At 43.0% G+C, this 18105-nt stretch overlaps 1 non-coding gene across 1 annotated transcript; it reads right to left on the bottom strand.

The window, feature by feature from the left end:
* Positions 1-5768: 5768 nt before the first annotated feature.
* Trnas-cga (transfer RNA serine (anticodon CGA)) lies at positions 5769-5843 on the bottom strand. The gene has a single exon. It is a non-coding gene; the product is annotated as a tRNA-Ser (tRNA).
* Between the last annotated feature and the right edge of the window lie 12262 nt (positions 5844-18105).

Genomic DNA, 18105 nt, shown 5'->3' with positions numbered 1-18105 from the left:
ACAAAATAGTGATACAAAGATTGACATGAGACGGTAATAAAGATCGAACCCGAGTCAAAGGCAGGGCAATCTTGTGAGGTATCATCAACACTACGAGAGCAACTGACACTTAATATATCTGGCAGGTGGCTTGAATTTGCACGCGCGAGGACCTGTTAGGTAACTTCGATGCTAAATAACCCGGAAACAGCGCAACATATCGAACTTTTTTCTTAACCATTATTTCTCAGCACAACCTACCCTGCAGTACCCTTACAAGCTCTTCAGACTGTTTCCGGCCACCCTCTATATAAGGTGGAATAAGTGAAGGTAGATTTATTGGTGTATGTGTGGGAGAGGGAAAGAGAGAAAGAAAGAAAGATGTCATCTTTATGGATGATATGAAGTTCCGCAGTTACAGCAAAGTTCTAATGGAAGCACTATATGCACTGTGCAATTTCAAATAAGATTGAATACCTTCTTCCCCATTGCGTAACTTCAAATGGTTCAAATGGCTCTGAGCACTATGGGACTTAACATCGGAGGTCATGAGTCCCCTAGAACTTAGAACTACTTAAACCTAACTAACCTAAGGACATCACACACATCCATGCCCGAGGCAGGATTCGAACTTGCGACCGTAGCGGTCGCGCGGTTCCAGACTGAAACGCCTAGAACCGCTCCACCAAAGCGGCCGGCCATTGTGTAACTAGGAGGAGTGTTGGTAACATGAATTTTCTGAATATTCTATAGAACCATTCCGGTATTCGCCTAAGACGATTTAGGTAAACCACAGGAAACGTAAATCTGCGTGCTCTGGTGAGGATTTGAACCGGCGTTCTCCCGATGTGTTAGCCTCTGCACCGCCTAGGTCGGTTCTGGCGCTCAAGAATATGTCCTTGGCACGACATGAGCCTTTGTCCCCGCGTCAGAAGACCCCGTTATCGCTTCCTCCTGGCGATAAGCCGGTGCCACAGCAATGCCACTAACGCTAAGACGCCGGCCCCGGCGTCTGCTGAGGAGAACTTGCGGGGCAGGCTGTGAATTCACGCACGACTCCTCAATCGTGATTTCTTGAAAAAGGAAGTGCAGGGGGAACTCGCGCTTGTCAAGATTCACCCTCGCCAGCCTCCCTCACTCATTTATTATGTCGCGTCATTTTTTTCTTTAATCTCTCTTCTCGCGTCCCTTAAATTCTACTTCATTTTGTTCTTTCCCCCTCCCGCTTTTATCTGGGGATTACGGAGGGTTACGAAAAAGAATGAGCAAAGTGACAGAAAAAGTGGAGGGAGAGTCGCAGAAGTTTGCTCCTCGCTTCCCAATTAATCGGCGCGCGGCTGCAGCGCCGCCTCCACGCCCCCCCCCCTTCCCCCCCACCTTTACCCTCCCCTCCCCCCCTCCAGTCACCGCCACCCCCGCCCGCCCCCACCCCTGGCCACCCTAAGCGTCCGGCTGCCGCCCTCTTTCACAAACATTCACCAGCTACCAGCTTCACAGCGCCTTTTCCCGTGTTCTCCTTATCGGATTCGACGCCTGTACACACAAAAATCATCTCCGGCTAAAAGAGGAAAATTTTAAAAAAAGTATGTGTCTTCGAGGCACTCACAGAACATAAACATCTATCTATTTTCGCATTACGTTCGTCAATATTATGTAGTTTCACCTTTATATCTCCCGAGAAAAGAAAGAATTTTAAAAGATGAGCTAACAAATATGCGATATTCTGTATACAGTTTTTGTATTTTTATTTACTTATTTAACTGGGTCGGATTAGGGCACTCAGGTCCTCTCTTACAATTTTTTTTAAAAATCATGATTGCTTAACGAATGATAATTTTCGTATTATACATAGTAATGAAATTATAGCAATAGAATTAAAAATGATTTGAAACCTGATCTGAATATATCTAATGGCAGTTGGAATAGTATTACCGAGTAAGAGCTAGTAAAAATACCAGTGATAACATTATTACTGCCATTATTGTTATTATTAAGGAGAGGCATGTAGTATAAGCACCTTAAACATTAGACGGCCGCTGTGACCGAGCGGTTCTAGGCGCTTCAGTCCGGAAACGCGCTGCTGCTACGGTCACAGGTTCGAATCGTATCGGGTGATGTCCTTAGGTTAATTAGGTTTAAGTAGTTCTAAGTCTTGGGGACTGATGACCTCAGATTTTAAGTCCCATAGTGCTTAGACCCATCTGAACCATTTTGAACCTTAAACATTTTAATAAAAAATTAAATTGTAAGTATGAGCTACTATGTGATAATACAACTTTTTAATACGATGGCAGGAAAAGATAATTATTCTAGAAAAGAATCAGCCACAACAAAAACTTGGATATATTAAATGAAGCTGACTTTTTTTTAGATACAAGAAAGTTTTACTTTTCTAACAACTAACAATTATATTGTTATTCAAGGCTTCTACACAATTTCTAGCAGCATTACTAGTTCTTAATTTTACATGGATATTAATAATAGCAATGAAAATATTCCACGTTTTCTGAAATTTCATGATTTCTGCTCTCACATATAGGACATAGAAACCAATTCTCTTCAAAATTCTCACTACATAAAATGATGACTACGCTGGATCAAACAGTTGGTTGTTGTGCAGTAGGAAAACATTGTGTCTCATTTTTCTTTAGATTCATTGGCATGGATAAAATTATGTCAACTTGACGACTATTATGGCATGTAACACGTATTACATTGATAACCTAAGATTTCCTGTAGCGTAATTCTTGGTGTTTTCCACAACTGATAAGTTACCCCTGTTAATTTAGGTTATAATTCTAATCATTCAGGAAATTCATAGAAATGATTAAGAAATTCCTTCCGTGATATTTATTAACTCATCCTGGCAAGATTAGTGCAATTAGGCATCGTTCATATTTTACTTTACTTTCAGTACGAAACATATGATATAGTACATCCTGCATGAAAGAAAACACTTAGATATATTTACAACATAAATAGTCGAAACAGCTGTAGCTACAGCAGAAAACAACACAATTAATGTTCGTTCAAAAAAAGTAGAACAACAAAGAAAAATTACACGTAGGTAGATGCTGGCAGCAAGGGATCCTAGAGAAGGGGTGGGGGAGGAAGACGCGATAAAATACAAGACGTGAAGAGAAGGGGAGTTATGGTGACGAAAAGAGAAGGGAATGTGTCTGGAAAATGATGGATGAAGTGACTTTACTATTTGACTAAGAAAACTATCTGAATATTTCTTTCATCCTTTTTAAGAAGAAGTGACGACACTGCCGAAAGTAAATGCTTCAGCTTTCTATTAAATTAAACAGAGCACTGAATTTTGAGCAGTGCTTGTTCCGGAAGCGGGAACTAGCTGGTTGGCTCTGGCTCTGAGCACTATGCGACTTAAATTCTGAGATCATTAGTCGCCTAGAACTTAGAACGAATTAAACCTAACTGATCTAAGGACATCACACACATCCATGCCCGAGGCAGGATTCGAACCTGCTGTCGCGCTGTTCCAGACTGAAGCGCCTAGAACCGCTCGGCCACAACGGCCGGCATGCTGTTAGTCAAATGTGGTCAAGTATAGTCTTATGTATACTTGTGGTTCAAACCTTATACAGGAAATTCTACATCTATATCAGTATCTATACTCCGCACGCCATCTTATGGTATGCAGCAGACGGTACTTTATGCACCACTGTCACTTGCCCTCTTTCCTGTTCCAATCTTGAACGATGAGCGGGAAGAGTGATTGCTGGTAAACCACCGTATGAGCTCTATTCTCTCTAATTTTAGCTTCTTGGCCTGTTCGTGAGATAAACCTAGGACGAAGAAATATATTGACTGACTCTTCCAGGAAAGTACCATTCGGAATTTCAACTGTAAATGACATCTTGGTGAACAAGGCCTCTCTCGCAGCGAATGATAGTGGAGTTGGGTGAGCGGTTTTCGTGACACTTTCTCGCCTAATAAACCAACACGCGCTGTTCTTCTTCGGATCTTCTCCACTTCCTCTCTCAATCCTTCACCCTCACAGAGCTCGCAACGTTACCCACTAATAACAATACATAGTGAGAAAACGGAAAGCACCTTTCCGTGGAACTTACAGACGTGCAGCATGATTAAATCATAGGATGCCACAGGTGTAAAAGATCGGTGCAAGTGGCTGCAGCCGTCCTACATAAACATAAGGAAACTACACACACCTGAAAAACGTTTTGCATAACCCCGATTCCCAGATCTCCTGAAGATAGATGTTGACTGTGGCTATTGTATCACGCAGTCCTTTTGACTGTCCAGAGATGCCACCAAACCCACCCAAAGACGTAAAACAGTCGTGCCCGAGCAGCGCCTATTAGACGGAGGGGGTCCGACAGCCGATCAGTTTCAGTCATTCCACCAGGAAGAAGGTACACGGCTCGTGTTGTCTGTAGTTCAATCGTGCCTAGACGGTCAATGCCGCGCTTCGAACGCGTCCGCATTGTTACTTTGTACCAGGAAGGGCTCTAAACAACGGAAGTGTCCAGGCGTCTCGGAGTGAACCAAAGCGATGGTGTTCGGACATGGAGGAGATACAGAGAGACAGGAACTGTCGACGACATGCCTCGCTCAGGCCGCACAAGGGCTACTAATGCAGTGGATGACCGCTACCTACGGATTTTGACAAGGAGGAACCATGACAGCAACGCCACCATGTTGAATAATGCTTTTCGTGCAGCCACAGGACGTCGTGTTTCGACTCAAACTGTGCGCAATAGGCTGCATGATGCGCAACTTCACTCCCGACGTCCATGTCGAGGCCCATCTTTGCAACCACGACAGATGGACTCAACAACATGCCAAAGGTACCGCTCAGGATTGGCATCACGTTCTCTTCACCGATGAGTGTCGCATATGCCTTCAACCATACAATCGTCGGAGACGTGTTTGGAGGCAACCCGTTCAGGCTGAACGCCTTAGACAAACTGTCCAGCGAGTGCAGCAACGTGGAGGTTCCCTGCTATTTGGGGTGCCATTATGTGGGACCGACTTACGCCGCTGGTGGTCATGGAAGGCGCCGTAACGGCTGTACGATACGTGAATGTCATCCTTCGACCGATAATACAACCATATCGCCAGCACATTGGCAAGGAATTCGTCTTCATGGACGACAATTCGCGCCCCCATGGTGCACATCTTGTGAATGACTTCCTTCAGGATAAGGCCCTCGCTCGACTAGAGTCGCCAGCATTTTCTCCAGACATGAACCCTATCGAACTTACCTGGGATAGATCGAAAAGGGCTGTTTATGGACGACGTGGCCCACCAACCGCTCTGAGGGATCTACGCCGAATCTCTGTTGAGTAGTGCGACAATCTGAACTAACAGTGCCTTGATGAACTAGTCGATAATATGCCACGATGAATACAGGCATTCATCAATGCAAGAGAACGTGCTCCTGGGTATTACAGTCACCGGTGTCTACAACAATCTGGACCAGCACCTCTGAAGGTATCGCTGTATGGTGGTACAACATGTAATGTGTGGTTTTCATGAGCAATAAAAAGAGCGGATATGATGTTTATGTTGATCTCTATTCCAGTTTTGTGGACTGGTTCCGGAACTCTCGGAACCAAGTTGATGCAAGACTTTTTTTGGCGTGTGTATTTTGGCTCGGCACTAAATTAATAGCGTTTTATTTTCTCATCCTCCGATAAGCCATGAAATTAAAACCACATTGAAAATCAGAATAATCAGAATGAGATTTTCACTCTGCAGCGGAGTGTGCGCTGATATGAAACTTCCTGGCAGATTAAAACTGTGTGCCCGACCGAGACTCGAACTCGGGACCTTTGCCTTTCGCGGGCAAGTGCTCTACCAACTGAGCTACCGAAGCACGACTCACGCCCGGTACCCACAGTTTGGAAGGTAGGAGACGAGGTACTGGCAGAAGTAAAGCTGTGGGTACCGGCCGTGAGTCGTGCTTCGGTAGCTCAGTTGGTAGAGCACTTGCCCGCGAAAGGCAAAGGTCCCGAGTTCGAGTCTCGGTCGGGCACACAGTTTTAATCTGCCAGGAAGTTTCACATTGAAAATCAGTTGAAACTTCGCATAATGTGTTGTGCAGTGTCTCTAGTACGACCGTCTATCACGTCACTTAAAGCTACCTAGAAAATAATGTCTTCCGCTATGTGTGAAGTCGTGCTGATGGGCTTTCGCCGGACTTCATGCAACCCACATAACGTAACTGTCATGCGTTTCCTTCTTCATGACATTTCTCAGCCGCAACTGCAGGTGCAACGAAGACGCTCCTGAGTATTTTCAATGGGGAGTATTTGATCACTCACCATACAGCCCCTCCTTGGTTCCCTCTGACTTTAATCTCTTCGATCACACGAACAACTGGCGATGAGAACAACATTTTGGCACTGACAACGAGCTGCAGACCAGCGTAGGGAATTGGTGGAAATCACAGGCGGCTGTCTTCTGTGTCGAGTTGGTACTACGCAAAACCAAATACCTTAATCGGAGCGGCGACTATGTAGAGAAGTAGCTGTAAGGTGTAGCTACATGTTGTAAGAAATCAGTTTCGATTTTCTGTGTGGTTTCCATTTCACGAGCGATCAGAGGTTGAAAAAAGTAGCCCTCGTAATACTCTGAATATCAGTTCGAAGGTTTCAACATTTACTAACACAGAATGAAATTTTCACTCTGCAGCGAAGTTTGCGCTGATATGAAACTTCCCGGCGGGTTAAAACTGTGTGCCAGATCGAGACTCGATCTCGGGACCTTTGCCTTTCGCAGGCAAGAGCTGTACAATCTGAGCTACCCACGCACGACACACGAACCGTCCACACAGCTTTAATTCCGCCAGTACCTCTTCTCCTGCCTTCCAAACTTCACAGAAGCGCTCCTGCGAAACTTACAGAACTAGCATTCCTGTGAGAAGGGGGCCTGAGTCGTGCTTGGGTAGGTGGGATTGTAAAGGTTTTGCACTCGAGAGGCAAAGATCCCGGGTTCGAGTCACGGTCTAGCGCACTGTTTTAATCTGCCAGGAGATTTCACCAACACAGTTTGTAAAATATAATTTCTTTTCGAAATATTTCAATAATTTATTTAATTTCATGTTGCTAGATATTGGCTGTTCAATTGTGTTATGTCCCGATCTTTAACTGCGTGTACACGAGTTTGTATTCTTTTCTCTTATGCATTGTGGGAATGGCATTGCCACGTTTCATAGTACAACTGTGCACGGAGGTATACGTTAATGGAAGATGACATAATCTAAACCATCCTACCTAAATTTCACATGATTGAGTTCTCTTCAGTTACAAGCTATTTTTGCAGTAAGGCAAGAATTTTTCCTTAAATCTCCAAGCTATTAAAATCATGTTACTCCAGTGACCAAATAGTGACGTTCTACGGTGGTTTGCGCAATGTTTATCTTGTTTCATGCCACTGTCGTTTCTTTGGAAGTGAACTAAATGTACGCTGATCTCAAGCTGTGTGTGTCGTTACGGTGGTAATAGTTTTTTAATGCCATATAACGTAAAATCATATGGAGTAAAAAATTTGCTGGCATCCTGTTTTAATGCACTGCTCTCTATCCTTCTGTACGTAATGACACTAAAAGAGTCTTGTTCATTTCATGAAGTAAAACGCAAGACGATGATTTCTAACAAAAATACGTACTTTTGACTATTCGTAGCTATGTTAGTTACTGTTTGTCAAATTTACATAGTGACTGGAGTTGCAAAGTGCATACTTTTCGTAGCACAAATTATGATCGATAACTCTATATTTCTGCTCCGGTTCAGAGTTAGTCATTAAAATGTTTACTGGTGCAGTTGATGACAGCAGCAATATTATGATAAAAAACGAGACTTTCTGATAAATGAAATGAAACGAATAAAAGTTTTACTTTAAAATCGGCGTAGCTGACTTTCATGGTCAGTCATTCACATTGTAATGCTAGACCGTAATCGGTAATAAAGGTTTGAATCGCCAGAGCTAGCGTGCATAAAAATGCGTACAACAGACTGTAGAAAATGGTTCAAACGGTTCTGAGCACTATGGGACTTAACATCTGAGGTCATCAGTCCCCTAGAACTTAGAACTACTTAAACCTAACTAACCTAAGGACATCACACACATCCATGCCCGAGGCCGGATTCGAACCTGCGACCGTAGCGGTCGCGCGGTTCCAGACTGAAGCGCCTAGAACCGCTCGGGCACTGCGGCCGACCAACAGACTGTAATCGGACTTCGTAAATCATGAGAAGATGATGAAGGGAGATTCTATGATTCATCATGCAGCCGATCAATTGCATCGTCTTAACAAGACTTCCACGTCACCTCGTTTCAAATGAATGCCGAAACAGATAAATACAGGTTAGGACCAAGTAGATGCAGTAATTCATTTCACTAGAGAACATTTCAGAGATTAACTGATATATTGGCCCAAAATATGAGGACATTAGAAAAACCACATCTCCTATCAAAGCGAGTGTCTACATCGGAAGCTAAGACAGAAGCGATTAATAGAGACAAGATCCATCATTAAAGAAACTAGAATCGTTTCACATTTGAAGATTACGTTTACATAGGTTTCTTACTACGTCGTGTGAGTCCATCTGTGGAGTAGACAGTTACCCAATAAATTTATAAAAATGGACAGCACAACACTCATCTCTTGTGTAAATCTGGTGTCTTAACAGCTATGTCACCTCTGTGGTTCTCTGAAAGTAGAACACAATCCCCTTCAGTTGTAACGTTGTTTCTAATTTGCAGATGGCGCACCACCGGCAGAGTGTACGCCGAGCCCAACGGGAAGAAACAGCACCATCCACAGCAGACTGAGGAGTCCACCGCGGGACATGGGCAGCCCCGTATCAACATTCAGGCTCTGCAGATCGCTGCCACGAGTACGAGAATATTTCGGATAGCCTGCCGCCAGCCCGTAGAGTTTTCCTTGTTCACACACGCAACGGCTGCTACAGCTCTGGTCGGGAGAACTGGTGGATGGCTGCTGGCACGTTTCTGCCAGTGCGCGAGTCACATCCACTTGACAATCATACGCATCTCTATTACACGTTGTAATAGTTTCTGATTTGGCCAAAATCGATATACGCAAAGTACATTACGTTTTGGAATTAAAAATAAATAAAGTATTGGAATTTTTTTATTATATACAGATGAAAGCCACTCTTAAATACCACTTTTCTACATAGTTACTATTTAAATTAAGGCACTTATCGTAGCGATGGACGAGCTTGGAAATTCCTTCGTCGTAAAATTCGGTCGCCTGCGCCTTCAACCACGTGGTTACCTCTTTTGGGACAGAAAAGGTGTGATTTTTGTGTATTTCCTGGAAAGTGGCACTACAATAAACTCTCGAAGGTATTGCCAAACTTCGCACAACCTCAGAAGAGCAATACAAAACAAGCGCAAGGGGAAAGTTCGGCTCAAAGATCTTGCTGATTCACGACAACGCCCGGGCCCACACGGCAAATGCCACTCGTGAAGTTCTCGAATCTTTTAAGTGGGAGTTGTTTCCTCATCCGCCGTACAGTCCCGACCTGGCACCGAGCGACTTCCACTTATTCCCAGCAAATGAAGAAATGGTTGGCTATGCAGCGTTTTGATGACGACGCGCAGCTTCACGAAGAGGTAACCACGTGGTTGAAGGCGCAGACGGCCGAATTTTAAAACGAAGGAATTTCCAAGCTCGTCCATCGCTACGATAAGTGCCTGCGAGATGTTTTATATATTTGTAGACTTGTGGATTATAGATTTGTTTTGCCAGCGAAACTCGGTTACCTTTTTCAGTCACATTTTCCTGCTGTCACTGTGCGTCTTGTTGGGGATGTTTGTAAACCCGATCTGCATTGCACAGGGAGAATCTCTACTTCTTCTTGCTTTCTATTTTCACATTACACAGACACTTCCACTAGTAAATAAACTGCATGAAGAAATGAAACTGTCCAAACTAAAAACTCAGTGTTGTTGTTGTGGTCTTCAGCCCTGAGACTGGTTTGATGCAGCTTTCCATGCTCCTCTATCCTGTGCAAGATGCTTCGTCTCCCAGTACCTACTGCAACCTACATCCTTCTGAATCTGCTTAGTGTATTCATCTCTTGGTCTTCCTCTACGATTTTTACCCTGCACGCTGCCCTCCAATACTAAATTGGTGATCCCTTGATGCCTCAGAACATGTCCTACCAACCGATCCCTTCTACTAGTCAAGTTGTGCCACAAACTCCTCCACAATTCTGTTCAACATCTCCTCATTAGTTACGTGATCCACCCATCTAATCTTCAGCATTCTTCTGTAGCACCACATTTCGGAAGCTTCTATTCTCTTCTTGTCCAAATTATTTATAGTCCATGTTTCACTTCCATACATAGCCACACTCCACACAAATACTTTCAGAAACGACTTCCTGACACTTAAATCCATACTCGATGTTAACAATTTTCTCTTGTTCAGAAACGCTTTCCTTGCCATTGCCACTCTACATTTTATATCCTCTCTATTTCGACCATCATCAGTTATTTTGCTCCCCAAATAGCAAACCTCCTTTACTACTTTAAGTGTCTCATTTCCTAATCTAATTCCCTCAGCATCACCCGAGTTAGCTCGACTACATTCCATTATCCTCGTTTTGCTTTTGTTGGTGTTCATCTTATATCCTCATTTCAAGATACTATCCATTCCGTTCAACTGCTCTTCTAACTCCTTTGCTGTCTCTGACAGAATTACAATGTCATCGGCGAACCTCCAAGTTTTTATTTCTTCTCGATGGATTTTAATTCCTACTCCGAACTTTTCTTTTGTTTCCTTTACTGCTTCCTCAATATACAGATTGAATGACATTGAGGAGGCGCCGGCCGCGGTGACCGTGCGGTTCTAGGCGCTTCAGTCCGGAGCTGCGTGACTGCTACGGTCGCAGGTTCGAATCCTGCCTCGGGCATGGATGTGTGTGATGTCCTTAGGTTAGCTGGGTTTAAGTAGTTCTAAGTTCTAGGGGACTGATGACGTCAGATGTTAAGTCCCATAGTGCTCAGAGCCATTTGAACCATTGGGGAGAGATTACAACCTTGTCTCACTCCAACCACTGCTTCCCTTTCATGTCCCTTGACTCTTATAACTGCCATCTGGTTTCTGTACAAATTGTAAATAGCCTTTCGCTCCCTGTATTTTACCCCTGCCACCTCCAGAATTTGAAAGAGAGTATTGCAGTCAACATTGTCACAAGCTTTCTTTAAGTCTACAAATGCTATAAATGTAGGTTTGCCTTTTCTTAATCTAGCTTCTAAGATAAGTCGTAGGGTCAGTATTGCCTCACGTGTTCCAATATTTCTACGAAATCCAAACTGATCTTACCCGAGGTCGGCTTCTATCACTTTTTCCATTCGTCTGTACAGAATCCGTGTTAGTATTTTGCAGCCGTGACTTATTAATCTGATAGGTCGGTAATTTTCACATCTGTCAACACCTGCGTTCTTTGATAAGGAATATAAAATAAGAGCTGCGTGAAAATCTGCACAGCATCTCACTAGTACGGCCTACTGACGCTGGAACTAGGCAACTATGGACACTCAGCGTTGAGTATTCCAGAGAGAGCGCTAAGCGAGACTATGCACAAGGGCTGTATCAGCGCGCTTGTAGCCACCCACCAGTACGCCAGTTGGCCGCCGAGCAGCGACTGCCTGTGCTGGACCATAACCACGCGTTTTCGCCTCCCCGTCAGACCATAGGCCATGCATCAGGGTCGAGACTATTGACGAAGAAAGTACTTGAAATACACTTCTTCTTCTTCAGTAGCGATACAGCCCTTGGTGAGCCTTGGCTTCTACATCAATCTTCCTCCACACTTCTCGGTTTTTTGCTGCTATTTTCCACCCCCGGACTCCCATACTGGTGATATCCATTATTACCTCGTCAATCCATCTTCTTCTAGGTCTCCCTTTTCGCCTAACTGAATGGATCACACCTTTCATCATTTCTTTGTAATTATATCCTCTGCCATTCTCTCCAAGTGTCCTAGCCATCGTATTCGCTGTGATTTCACAACTTTTACTATGTCCCTGCCTTGTATTAACTGTTGTAATTCGGCATTGTAGCGTATTCTCCAGCCTTCTTCCTCCCTTATTGGACCATAGATTTTGCGTAGTATTTTCCGTTCAATTGTCCTTAGTGTATTTTTATCGTGTTCTGTCTACGTCCATACCTCTGACCAGTATGTGATAACTGGGCGGACTAGGGAATTATATATTACCAGATTAGTTTTTCTTGTAACAAGGGCCGGCCAGAGTGGCCGAGGGGTTCTAGGCGCTACAGTCGAGAACTGTGCGACCGCTACTGTCGCAGGTTCGAATCCTGCCTCAGGCATGGATGTGTGTGATGTCGTTAGGTTTAAGTAGTTCTAAGTTCTAGGGGACTGATGACCTCAGAAGTTAAGTCCCATATTGCTCATTTGAACCATTTTTTTGTAACAAGGCTATTTTTGAAAAGGCTATTTTGCAAAGTAAGTTCTATTTCCTGCTTGTATACTTTCCCTTATAGCCTTTCCATTACTGCAATCATTTGTTAATAAGGCTCCCAAGTAGTTAAAAGAGGACACTCATTTGAAGCATTTCCCATTGATGTTTAGGTTTTTAGGTGTTCTGCCCTCATATTGTGACATTACCATATATTTTGTTTGGTTTTCATTTACTATTAGGTCAATTTTTAAGGCTTCTGTTTCCATTGCCCGGCATGTTTCTAGGAGTGTATTGATATTTCTTCCTACTATAGCGATGTCATCAGCGTATGCACATATCTGTCTAGTTTTCATAAATATGGTTTCTCTTTTGATTATTTTATTTAATACACTATACAGGGCTATATTGAATAGGGCAGTGGAGAGACTATCACCTTACTTCACATGTTCTGCTAAGGATCTTTACTTTTGCTCTTGTCTCTGTCACTGTCATCCTGATTAGTCTTATTAGTTTAGCACATATACCAACTTCTTTCAGCACTCTGTATAGTTCGTGCCGATTTATACTGTCAAAGGCTTGTTTGAAGTCGGTGAATAGGAAATGCAGATTATATCATATTCATAGACCTTTTCCATCATTTTTCTTATCACAAATATTTGATCAGTTGTTCCTCTGCCTGGTCGAAAGCCACACTGATATTCCCCTAGCATGCCTTCTACAGACTTTTGTATCCTATCGTTTAATATACTTGTGAAGATCTTATAAGCTGTGCTTAGGAGTGTTATACCTCTATAGTGTTCACATGCTGTTCTGTCCCCTTTCTTATAAATGGGTATTATTATTCCAATTTTTAAATTATCTGCCATAGTTTCTGTTTCCCATATATATGATATTAATGTGTGCAGTTCCTTTATTACAGCCTCACCACCAGTTTGTATGAATTCAGCAATTATGCTGTCTTCCCCAGGGGATGTGACGTTAATAGCGATTCGCTTCTCCGCGAGCCCACAAAACTGCTGTAATATGTCGAGGCAAGGACTCTACTAGGCGTTGGAATTATCGACGAAAGATAATAATCCATACATATTTCAGGCCTTCCCACAACTGTGGTCGTGTAGTTCGTGACGAATTCATCGAGCAATAATGGATATCAAAAGCATCTCATCGATGCTCGATTAGTTAAAACCGGGTAACTTGGTTGATCAAGCGATGGTCGTGAATTCACCCCCGCGTGCACCAGAAGTGTAGTGAAATGTCACATTGTCCTGTTGAAATATGACATCTACATCAGGATAGTGTAATATCAGAAAGGACTATAGATGGTCTACCGGAGCGTTAAGTATAACTTGCTTCTTTCACTGGTTGTGTATCCGTAAAACGGGACTATTTGCGACCATTTGAACACAGTCCAGACTATAACTGCCAAGGAGGCCACACGCCAATCGGATTTTTGTAATTTTTTGTGTTTACTGTAAGTGAAGTTCAGAACTCAAATATCAATCCACAGAGCTTGTCGATGCAACTCTCAAAATTTCTCGAGAAATCGCCTGTCAAAGTTTCTGAGAGCCTTTAGTACCCTAAAGTGAGGTCGTGTTTTCGACAGGGGGCATGGATATATGGTAGGATGTTCGGATACCGCCTACGAGGTCCATGTTCGATTCCCAGCTGTCGTAAATTTTTAACGAAGGTGTAAGTTCGGTGAGCATTTTTGCGTAGTGTAAAATGCGTAAGGACGAAAATATTATTTTCTAATGTATTTTTTAAATTTAAACAATCTTTAACAGCAATCTTTTATGAAAGATCAACAATTAAAAGTTTATATTTTCAATGAAAACTCAATTTTTGTGCGCGATATGTAATTAGAAATAAGAAGACGTGCCTTTTTCATAATATGACAGTTATATATGTTAATTAGCATATATTTGATGAATTTTATGTTTAAATAACATAGGTATTCGAATTGAAAGAACAAAAACTAAAAATAATGACCGAATAGAGGCTCGAAGCGGCAATCCAGCGTCGAGTGCTACTGATTTTTCCCCTCTTTATGTATTTTACGCTTCACAGAAATGCCCTTAGAACATATACCTCTGTTTTCAAATTCGCATGGAGCAGGAATCGAACCAAGGACACTCACTTGGCTGGCGAGCCAGGCTACCCAATGAAGAAAGCTGACCATGTTTTACTGTATTAAACCATAGTTAAACTTGAAAATCGACTTCTTCGAGAATTTTTGAGAGTTGCATCTAACATTTTGGCAGAGTCATATTTGAGTACTGAACTTCATGTGCCATAAATGCAAAAAATTACAAAAATCTAACTGCCGCGTGGGTCTCATCGTAAGCCACCTCCTCCCTGTTCACAGCCAAGTTGACACGCAGGATCCATAGCTTCATGGAGCATATTCCACACTCTTAAAGCTCCTGTGCAGCTAAAACCGGAATTCATAGCAGGGTGATAACACGCCGCAACTGTTCCACCATCTGATGAGAATGTTCGCGGGTCCGTGCCAGTCACTGAGCTCTGTGGCGAGGGACACCATGAGATCGCTGACTGCTGAAACCTATGCGGTGTTCTTGTCTCCGAGCAATGACGGTGGAAATGAGTTCCTGGCGCCGCACATTCAGATCGGCTGTGATTTGACTCAAAGTAGGCCGCCGATAGTCCCGTACGGCTCTGCAGAGGCGACGGGCCGTCCATTCATCAATCAGTCTCTTGTGGTCGTCCTGTGCAGCGGTTTTGTTGGAACATTGTCTTTCCGATAATCAACTTCCTCGCATATTGTCTCTACACTCACACCATACTCTGAATCTACCCGCAACATTCGGGAGTCACACGCGGTACACCTTCAAATGAGATACACTACCCTTGACATATGGTCAATCAGTTTATTTCTTTCTGTGTATGGACAATGCAACACAACAGCAACCTACAAGGCACGGACTACATTGTCCACTTACATTAATGCGACCACCTGTCACAAGCCTGAGTAACTGTCTGGTGTTGTAAGAAGAGATTCGGTGACGTTCTGGGAGGTACTAACAGGGCTGTGAGGCCATGGCGACAAGTAATGCTCTTAAAGCGTTTTAAATAAAACAAGCGTTATTAACATTCGACGTCTTTATTCATCACACACTCGAGGTATGAATTTAAAAAAAAAAAAAAAAACGCCTTCAATCTCAATTTTTCATGTTTTATTCGGTACACGATTCATTTCGGACCCTGTGGGTCTATCTTCAGGTGTAATTCGTCTTAATAAATGCTTTATTTGTTCTCTTGAATGAGATGAAATGCGTATTTCTATCACGAAAAGGTTTGCTGTTAGGTTACGAATTTCGTAAGTCAGACGCGGAAAATATGTGCGAAATAGTGGGAAAGATGAATAGTGTAAACTTACCAAATAATGCAAGAGAAGCGTTTTTAACGTTTTAGTAACAGCATAAGTTTTTTCCTCCATCGTTTTCAAGCATATCACTTCATCCAAGAGACACATTCGCGGCCGCCCGGGGTGGCCGTGCGGTTCTAGGCGCTAGTCTGGAACCGCGCGACCGCTACGGTCGCTGATTGGACTCCTGCCTCGGGCATGGATGTGTGTGATGTCCTTAGGTTAGTTGGGTTTACGTAGTTCCAAGTTCTAGGGGACTGATGACCTCAGCAGTTAAGTCCCATAGTGCTCTGAGCCATTTGAACCATTTTTCAGGCACATTCGCATCCACATGTTTGTAAACACTTCACAGACTCCAAACATGTGCTTCTTGTATGAAGTGATGTGGTTTTCTTTGCTTATTTGGGAAGTTTACATTATTCATCTTTTCCACTATTTCGCACATATTTTCCGCGTCTGGCTTACGAAATTTGTAACCTAACATCAAACCTTTTCGTGACAGGAATACGCATTTCACCTCATTCAAGAGAACAAATACAGAACGTATTAAGACGAATTACACCTTAAGATAGAACCACATGGTCCGAAATGCGTTGCGTACTGAATAAAACACTTAAAATTGTGAATGAAGGCGTTTTTTTAAATTTATACCTCGAGTGTATTGAGTACAGTCACGTTTGGGGTTGAAAATATGGATAATATTATTTTTATTCATCATGTTCATATGTTTGCAGCCCTATGTCGTTAGAGGGTTTCGAATTGTAGCGTGTCAGATGGTGGTGTGTAACGTAACTATGTCGGAGCATTAGAAACTGTGTGCTGTAATTTAGTTTCCAGTTCGTACGGTTCGTCCAGACACGGAGCACACACACCTTCAGTATGACAGTGCCAGACCACACACAAGCGCTGCGTTATCTGCAACAATCCGATACCTTCGGTTCCCTGTCATCGATCATCCTCCATACACTCCCGACTTGGCCCCAACCGATGCTCATCTCTGTGCAAAATTTAAAGAACGTCTTAAAGTACTTCACTTTCATAATGATGAAGCGGTACAAGCTAAGGCGATGATGCAGTTTCGCCAACGAAGTCAAACATTGTGCAGTGACGGTATCAACAGCCTGGTCTCACGTTGGGAGAAATGTGTTCGTCGCCAGGGTGACTGTGTTGAGAACCAAATATGTAGGCATGAAGAATAAAGGTATAAAATGTTAATAATGTTTGTTTTATTTGAAGAGCTTTAAGAGTTCTAGAGAAGAAAACGAAGGCTTCAGCAAGCCCTCTTAGTTCAGTGAAAAAGTTGCAGTATGTTGCTCACATACTTACCAGAAGTGATAGTGAAAGGTATGTGCTAAGGTCTGATCAGGGTAGCTCCATAAAATAGTCGGTATTTGCCAACCGCAAGGTGGGACGAGTATAATATCTTTGAGCAGGAGGGTCTTTGGTGGTTAAGAGGGCCGGGCGTACGTAGTAAAAAACCGGAGAGTCGCAGCTAGGTGCCCGGAGGAAGTAACGTGTGGTGACAGCGTTAAGGTAGATCGCTGCCCCTGACCAAACTTTAGCATGTAAATGAGAGAAGATATATAATCATTTCAAATTGGTTTTTGTTAGATAATGTTCAGAGTTAGAATTTGTATGTCCAAGGCTTGACGCAGTAAGCGTTTTGTAAAAAAAATTTTAAGAGTCTTATCACTGATACTTTCACAGAATAAAAGGATACAATTTTGGTTAGATACTTTCAATAGGTGGAGAAAGATCGGTCATAGTTGACGTTGCACTAACTGTGCACCATATCCTGTTTTTGCATCACGCAGGAGGTCTTGATGTAAATGAGGAGAATTATTAGAAATCCAACGTCGACTGCTTGCGAGTTAAAGTACCCCGATAGATGCAGTCGTGCCTCGTACGGATAAAAACAAAGAGTATTTCAGCATCAGGGTCTCCATCACGAACAGACTGAAACAGTTAGTTGTTTTACTTACGTCGAGGTACAGTATTTGATTTGGTCACGCCATACCCAGCTGTTTCTTTGTAAGGCTACTCTTTGAGCTTGTGCACAGCTCTGAACAGATGCTCCAGATACAACAGTGAGAAGTATTAAACTGCTCAAGGCCGCTCCTAACTCTTGTATTCTTGCGAAAACCGATACTGTAAGGTATGTGGCGATCAGATCCTGCCTCCCTGGTACTGATCCTGTGCAACGCCAGACGCATGAAACACATTCTATTGCGATTCTGTCGCCAGTGCAAATGGGAATGTGGAAGAAGAAAGTAAAGAAACATTAACGGCAG

This window comes from Schistocerca gregaria, chromosome X (assembly GCF_023897955.1).
Source record: "Schistocerca gregaria isolate iqSchGreg1 chromosome X, iqSchGreg1.2, whole genome shotgun sequence".
In the NCBI taxonomy this organism is placed as follows: Eukaryota; Metazoa; Arthropoda; class Insecta; order Orthoptera; family Acrididae; genus Schistocerca; species Schistocerca gregaria.
This window is presented reverse-complemented; position numbering and strand designations above follow the sequence as displayed.